We start from the raw sequence: 9,118 nt of genomic DNA on the forward strand, positions 1-9,118 counted from the left end.
GATGATTTGAGTATAAATTTTGTAGATTAAATTGGTCATATTGAGTAGTGATTTTATTGATAATAATTCCTAGGGACTAAAATGTTGTTAAGTCAAAATAACATAGGGGCTGCTTCAGTGGACTATTATTATGCTGGAAAAATTGGGACTTATTTGCTAAGTCTATAAATACATGAAATATGTTGTGATATGAAATTGACTAGCAATAACTAGAAATGAGTAAAATGTTATAATATAAATTTGATTAATATTAGTAGAAACAAGAATGGTATTAATTGAGCTAAATTGTTAAAAATAGATCAAGAGAAGAATAGAGCGAGTAGCAACCGTGGAAAGGAAAAGATCACTGAGTAGATATCCGTCGTATTTTGGTAAGTTCGTAGACTCGAACTTCATTTTACTCCTAATTACCATTTAAATTAGTAATGTTAAATTTGCTAATGATATAAAATGTATCTATGTTATTGAATAATAGTAAAGAAAATAAGTGAGGAAAAAAATGTTGAAGTAAACAATTGTATAATCGTCGATATGTTCGACTAGCACTGGGCGCAATCTTCGCTAGCTCATATGACTAGTGCTGGGCACTAACCGTCTGTTAATCCGACTAGCGCTGGGCGCAATTGCCGTTGGTTTATCCAAATAGAGTTGGGCTCATAATTATTATCGTCGACATATCTGACTAGTACTGGGTGCAAATATTGTTGGTTAATCCAACTAGAGCTGGGCTCACCTTCATTATCGTCTGTTAATCCAGCTAGCGCTAGGCGTAACCCCTTTCTGCGGCTTACTGCTAGGCACTGGGTGCCACATCGTTAATTGATCTCATGAAAAAGTTACTTGAATTATTGAGAGAATTGAAATCTTATTTGGCTAAGTTAAAATTTCATATTAAAGAGAGGTTAGAATTGTGTTTAGATAATAAATGAAACCTATTAATGATAAATTGATTTACATGTTGCAGGTTATATATATAGTAGAATTGGAGACAGCATCCAGTGAGAATCTCGTACTCAAAGTTGGTGACGTTTTTTTTTGTTTTGTTTTAGCATGTACATAGGATGCAAATTTAACGATAGTGTTCTTTTGTTTAATGAACTCTAGAGTACTATTTTTTGTAAGTGTATATAATTGTAAATACTTGTTGACATTTTATACTATGTTTTGAAAATGATGTTTGCTTAAATGAGTTGAATATGAATGATAAATGAAGAATGTGCATTTAACAAATTCAATGTTTTATGTGATGATATATGTTTTAAGTATAATTTTGGGTTGGTTTTAATGCCTATTATATCATGGTCATATGCATATGGTTGAACTTAAGTTGGTACCAATTTGGACGAGAAATAAGGCTTGGAAAATAGCCTAATTTTTATCCACACGGGTAGAGACATTGGCATGTGTCTTAGTCGTATGTGACACACGGTCATGCGTACAGGCGTGTGGTTTGGCCGTGTGTCCTTTGTATCCTTAAAATATGGAAATAGAATGCTTAGGAAATTTCATACGAGCAATGACACGGACGTGTGTCTCAACCGTGTGTGATACAAGACCTAGCACACGGGCGTGTAACTTGGCCGTGTGACCCCTACACCTAAATTGTGAATTTTACATTATTCACACGATCTAGCACACGGGCGTGTGGTTGGCCATGTGACCCAAGTCAGAGAGTTACATAAGTATGGATATGGGCTGGGACATTGCCGTGTGCCTCACATCGAATGTCCACACGGCCTGGGACATGGGTGTATCGCTTGACTGTGTGGATGGCCACACGGGCGTGTGTCCCCTACATCTTTGAAAAATTTCTATGTTTTTTGAAAAAAATTATTGAGTACCTGGTTTAGCCCCAACTAATTTTAATGATTATTTTGGACTTCGAGGGCTTATATTAAGGACCATATGAATGTTTATGAATAATTTGTGAATTGAATGAAATATGTGTATGAAATGTTGATTGATTGAGTTATAAGTCCGGTAATACTCTGTAACCCTGTTCCGGCGATGATGGATATGGGCTGGGACACGGCCGTGTGCCTCACATCAAATGTCCACACGGCCTAGGACATGGCGTATCGCTTGGCCGTGTGGATGGCCACACGGGCGTGTGTCCCCTGCATATTTGAAAATTTTCTATATTTTTTGAAAAAATTTCTTGAGTACCTGGTTTAGCCCCAACTAATTTTAATGATTATTTTAGACTTCGAGGGCTTATATTAAGGACCATATAAATGTTTTTGAATAATTTGTGAATTGAATGAAATATGTGCATGAAATGTTAATTGATTGAGTTATAAGTCCAGTAATATTCTGTAACCCTGTTCCGGCGACGAATATGAGTTTAGGGTGTTACAGACTATCTCTATGGATACCATGAAGTCTTCCATCCATGGTTTTACTTAATATACTTGGTTGCCACATCGTTTTTCATCTATGGTCTTACACTGTATATCATATACCTTGTACCATGCTGTCATGACATCTTTCATCCATGGCCTTATGCTACGTACCTCATACTTAGATTGTTATGATGTTTTTCATTTATGGTCTTAGGTCATATACCGTCATCACAATCTCGCCCCGAAGGACCAATCGATACCGTCATTACAGTAAATACCTTTCTATCATTTTTATTTCCTAAATTCTCTTCCTATTACCTCCTTTACACCACCTAACCTTGATACTCGAACACCCAATGTTCCCTCTGCAAGGTCCGGAGCTTCGCCCGTGACGATAACTGATAATGTCACTCTCTATTTCCCTTCCTAACTTCATCTGTCCATTCACAGTTTTCCCTACGGATATCGTGCAATGTATGCAAGTGTTATCATACAACACAATAGCATGAAGTACTACAAACCCCTAAATCATACCATGATCATTTCATGCATATTGACATGCATCGGTGAATACTCATGTTACTAAGCATACATGTTGTGATAGCCAATTTTGGCCCGGGCAAGTAAAAAAATAAAAAAACCCAAATAAAAGTCCAATTTCTTTAGTCCATTTACAATATGTGTGACCCAAATTACTAAACTCAATAGGCCTAAACCAAAACCCTATTAGCCCATTACCTAAACTAACCCTAATAGCCCACTATCTTTATTTTTTTCAGCAGCCACCAACCCTTCCCCAAGATGCAGCAGCCGCTCAGCCCCTACGCGCGCCGCCTCGCCTTTTCACCAGCCAACCACCGGCCTTTCACTCCTCTGACACCTGCAATCAAATCCAACACAACAACAGAGAGCATGCAGAAGAAATAAATAGCTAAAGAACAAAAAACATAGAACGAACGGTTTGTGAATTGGCTTTTAAAAGCCAAAATCTATCATTTGTAATGTTTTTTTTTACGAACACTGGAAATAAAAAAAAAACACAAAAGGTTGATATCTGATTCTTCTCTCTTTGTTTTTCATTTCGTTTCCTTTTATTTCTCTAATATTTCTTTTGATTTTAATACAAATCTATTAAATCAAAGTGGACATAAAACAAAAATAATAAGGGAGGGAGAAGGCTTGACCGGAATCGCTCGTCGTTTAGTCGCCGGAGGGTTCTCCTTCGTCGTAGGGATCGGGCCGAATAAGGAGGGGAAGACCTTTACTTTCGCAACTTTTGGGCTGAGAAGGCTCCGCCTTCGGGGACGCCTTGAAACGCAGCTTAAAGCCCGCCCTCGCGTGTCGTCGGCCGTCGTGTTCAGTGGCGGTGCGGCGGTGGGATGGTGCCTCCCTTGGTCGGCCAAACAAAAGGCTACAAGGGAGGAGAGAAAAGCTGCTGTTTTTTTTTTCTTTTTTTAAACCTAGGGCTAAAATGAAACAAGCACAAAATTTAACCTTTTATCAAGCTACAAAATGGCACCGTTTAGAAAGGGGAGGGGTCCGCATGTCTCCCTTGAATGGGAAATTACCGGCTTTGGTCCCTCCCACTTTTCCTGATATTCAATTTAGTTCCGATTTCCTTTTTTTTCTTTTTAAATCTAGCCCGATCATTTTATTCCCTCTCTGATTTGGTCCCTGATCTGGACTAATGAAACACAGCGTATAGACTTGAGACATTACTCCAATTGGTCCTTGCAAGTCTCAGCGCGTTTCAATTTAGTCCCTGGTGGCCCCTTTTTATTATTTCAAATTTATACCCTGAAGTTTTGATTTGTTTTCATCTATATCCTAAATTCATTTAATTTATTCTCTTTACATCTATCTTAATTTGTTTAATATACTGTTTGTTCATATCATTATTGTTTGTTGTAACTCACTTTAATATGTTGTTTATTCTAATTATTACTTTATCTCAACTTACTTTATGTATGTATTATTTATTTTATAATCCTTACTTATCATATTTGTATATATATATATATGCCATCTATTTCAAGTTTCTGTATGTGTGCTATTATTTCAAAACTGCTTTGCTATATACTTATTTCATATATTATATCTAAATCGTTATGATAAAGTATATTTATATTGTCTATTTTTAATTCTTTTACGTATCATATATTTTAAACTTCTTATTAATTACTTTTAAATTAACTTATATATTATTTATTTTAGAACTATTCATATATGTCATTCTTTAATTTGCTTTGTGTATTATAGATTTTAAAATGCTTTATACATTATTTATTTTAAACTTGTTTCTATGTATTATTCATTTTAAATTGTTTTATTGTTTACTTTAATTTCTTTTCCCTATATTATCAATTTCAAATTTTTATATGTATTATCCATTTTTATATATACCCTTTTTAAATGTTTTGTATGTTACTTATTTTAAATAATATTTATTTTTGACTTATTTTTATTATTCATCATAAACTATCTTATATATTATCTATTTCATACTGTTTTGGTTTTACATATCATTTTAAATTATTATATACATGTTAATCATTTTACATTGCTTTTCATTTATTTATTTTAGACCTTTTTATATATCATTTTTGAATTACTTATTATTTTAAATTTATATAATATTTATTCTTAAACTGCCTTTTGTATAGGGCATTTATTTTCAAATTTTCATATGTTTTTATCTTAAACTCTTTGTACATTGTTTATTTTTTTGTTGCATATACTTTGAACTTCTTTTTATGTATTATAATTTTAAACTTTTCATTAATGATTTTAGATTTTTTTTATTTACTTTAAGCTGCCTTTATAGTATTTTATTTTAAAATCCTTATGTATATATTTTATATTTAAGATTATCTATTTGTTTGATTTAAATCATTTTATATTATTACCTCATTTCTGTGTTTATTAAGCTTCTTATTTAATTGACATATGTTATGTTATTGCCATTGTGTGTGTTATAATTCGTTTATTCGTATTTCCACTATTGTCATTTGCTCGCGTAATACTTTATTAATGTATCATCACTCTATGTCGTATCATATTTTTATTTCTTATTATCGCCTTATGAATTAAATTTCGCTACATTTATCCAATAAATCGCTTCGTTTTAACCTAAATAAATAACACATGTTGCTTGAATATTGTATTCATTACTATTCAAAAACAAAATTTTCCAAATAAGGCAATGTTATGCATTTTGAAATATCGAGGAATTGTACCCTAACTTACGGGGTTTCGATTTTCTCGTTGTTTCTAAATGGCTAAATATCATTTTCGAGTTTTAAAATACGAAACTCTCATTTAAATTAAAAGACGACCTTGTGTTCGGGAATTCATGGTATTGTGTCCTAACTTACGGGATGTGATACTCCGATATCTTGAGATAAGAAAATCTTTAAACAAATTGTTTTGAGCTAATTCAAAAATTTTAAAATCGATATTTATAGAAAAGATCGTATTTCAAATTCATTCCCGATTTTCGATTTTCGACATTAAGACACTAAATAATCAATTCGGTACCAATTTTTGGGCGTGTCGGGGGTGTTAATCTTTCCTCGCACGTAACCGACTCACGAACCCATTCTCTCGAGTTTCGTAGACTAAAAATGTCGTTTTAGTAAACTAAAAATTGTTTTATTAAAACAAAGGTGATTCGATCACATCTAATAAAGATCGGTGGCGACTCCCGTTTTAATTTTCACTTTCAAACAAAGTCGATCCCCGTTTTTCAAAAAAGGGTTTCAACACATGTCATACTAATCCAATAGAGAAAAAGAAGAATAGATAAACAGAATTATAAAGAATTTTGTTCCCAACTTGTCCTATTTTCCCTTGGCACGATCTCCACAGACTGTTGTCACCACTCAGTTCTAATTATTGTGTCTTCCACTATGGAACCAGTCGGTTTTAGTCCAACCAAATTGGGTTTGAGATTTAACTTTCCCTAACCAGCCATTAAAATTTCTAAGTGCCTTGTTAATGCCCGTGAATTTATACTCCTATTCAATTAGATCCCCGACTCTATTTCGAGTTCAGGTATTTAAGATAACCAGGTTTGATATTAGCCTTTATTCTTTTTTTTTAGCTAAACTTGATCATTTTCCTTTCAAAAAGAGTCGAATTATTTTTTAATGGAAATGCTCACTAAAATATTAATTTTTTAATGATGTTGGCATGACAACCTGCATGACAGTTCATGTGCACTTTATGCTTACATTGCTCTATTTATTTATATGCCACGTCAACAAATAATAAAAATTATTAGAATATTCTAAAAATAAAAAACATATAAAGTTCATAATTTTAAAAAAAAACATTAAGTATATATGGATTGTCAATGGAAGTTGCTATGCTTAAAATTTTAACGTTTTAGTTAGTATTTTCGTTTAAAAAAAAACAATTCAATTCTTTTTAAAAGGTTGTTGTTCAAACTTGATTCATTTTAAAAAGTTGAAAGTCAATTTAGTCCAAGAAGAAGAATAAGGGCCAAATTGACATAAAATATAAACGTTAAGGGCTAAATTTATCATTATACTTATCATTAAGGATATTTTTATCCGTTGAAAACTTTCTCCGAACTTATACTTATATATATTATAAATTTAAAGTAAAAGTTATTTTATTATTAATAGTAATTCATACCGACCCTAAGGGAATTACAAATTACTTATCTAAAACTCAAATCGGATAAATGGTATTACTTTAGACAGGTTCGAAAATAGACTTGTCCATGGGCTGTGCCACTTGAAAAGTGAGAGGATTTGGGCAAAAATATAAGCTTGAAAATTGGACTTGGGCAAAAAAATTCTCATTTAAAAAATAGGTCAAGCCTCGAATAAGGCTTTTTTGAACCAGGCTCAGCTCAAATAAGCAAAAAGAAAAAAAATGTTGTTTTCTTGTTATTTTCTCATTGTTTTGCTACAAATTTTTTATTATTTTACTACTATTTTGTTGTTATTGTTTAGTTATTGTATAACTCTTATTTTATTATTAATTTTATTGCTATTTTAGAGGCATTTGTTTGTTAAGTTACACTATTTTAGTATAAATATTTTTTAATTTATTTTCAATTTATTGGGAAACATTTATTTTAATGTTTTTAGTATTTTTGATATATTATATTTTTTTAAAAAAATATATAACAAAAAAAGTAATTTGAGCGGGTCGAGTCAAATTCGAGTTTTAACATTTTTATCTGAGTCGAGTTTATATAAAATTTTGACAAAACTTAACTTGAACCCAATGGAAAAATCTATTTGAAGAGTTTAAGTGTTGTAGTTTGGTAGATGTGGTTTTTAATGAAAAGCAAATTATGGATTTATATCCATATGAAATTTCAAAATTGGAATGATGATGGAGAATTTCTCCATCAAAGCAATCAAAATAGAGCGCTATATTATTATCTTCAAAATTATTCTTTTGTGAGTAACAACAAACCAACTAGAAGGATCTAAGCTTTATGACGCTACATTTATGATGTCACCAAGTATTTATTCAACAAATTCTAGAATATTAAATATGACTTCAATTAATTGTATAATAAATATTTTCTATTCGTATTTCGTGTAAATATTTTATATAAAAAAATCAAAATTACTCTTAAAATAATAAAGTTATGAAAATTTAGATTATTCATTGAATTAAATTCTGAAATTTTCAATAAAAATCTTATATAGTAAAATAAATATATAAATATCCAGAGGAGAAATTAAGGGCGGTTGGCAGGCTCGACCTCCTAAAATATAAAATTATTATTTAGACTTTTAATTTTTTTAAAAATTTTAAATTAATAAATATAAAATTACATTTCGACCTCTTAAAATTATAAAAATTTAATTTAATCTTTTAAAATATATAGATAGATGGGAGAAAAGCCTTGAAACAGAATTAAGCCATGCGCGTGCACGTCACACTCTTCTAGATGGAATTTAACAACACAACATTGTTGTCTAATGCTTCCTAATCTTATCCTTTTCTTGAAAATTTTAGGATAGAAATATATTTTATTCATTGTTAAAATTTATCTGAACCTTTCCACATCATGCCTGACCTTTTAGGGTCTCTTGAAATTTGAAAAACACAAATTTAAAAATATGTTTTAAATTTTGGTAAAAAGGGAAAAAAAAATCCCTGCATTGGGTAAAGAGAGAAGCATTGACGTATAAAAAATGATGATAATGAAATTTTAGAAAGCAAAAGCAAGAAAACAGACAGAAAAGAAAGTATTTTATATATTTTGATGAAATTTAAAAGTTTAAATTCAGAAAAAGCAGAATGAAGGGGATAAACGTCAACTTTTAATCCCCAGTAAAGGGCTACCAACTTCCCTTTCAATGGAAAAAAAAGGGGGCAAAATGATTGGTCCTCTAAATGGAAATTTTGAGATACCAACTTCCCTTTCAATCACAAAAAGAAGAATGCTTTTCACAATTATCAATATTTTTTTAAAGTAATAAATATGGTTTTCAGAATTAAAATTTCCTGAAATATTATATATAGCTTTAGCAGCACAAATTCTGAGATTTATTCATTAAATTTGTATTAATTAATAAACCAACCCTTGTAAACTCCTTGCTTTTCAATTAATAGACACCAATACATACATGGAGGCCCAATTTGTAATTCACGAAATACAGGGACTCCACCCCTTTCACTGGATTACCTTCTAATTTTTTTTATAATTTTATAATGTATTTCCTCCCTTTTTTGAACTTTAATGTATTTTTTATATTTATATTTTTTTACAAATCTAATTTACA

General features: G+C 31.0%; 1 long non-coding RNA gene across 1 annotated transcript; it reads right to left on the bottom strand.

Moving 5' to 3' along the window:
• Window positions 1-2,853: 2,853 nt before the first annotated feature.
• LOC107898718 (uncharacterized) lies at window positions 2,854-3,865 on the bottom strand. Its single transcript, XR_001684481.2, has 2 exons — window positions 3,527-3,865; window positions 2,854-3,222 (listed from the first exon to the last, which is right to left on the bottom strand). It is a non-coding gene; the product is annotated as an uncharacterized lncRNA (long non-coding RNA).
• Between the last annotated feature and the right edge of the window lie 5,253 nt (window positions 3,866-9,118).

This window comes from Gossypium hirsutum, chromosome A05, assembly GCF_007990345.1.
Source record: "Gossypium hirsutum isolate 1008001.06 chromosome A05, Gossypium_hirsutum_v2.1, whole genome shotgun sequence".
NCBI lineage: Eukaryota > Viridiplantae > Streptophyta > Magnoliopsida > Malvales > Malvaceae > Gossypium > Gossypium hirsutum.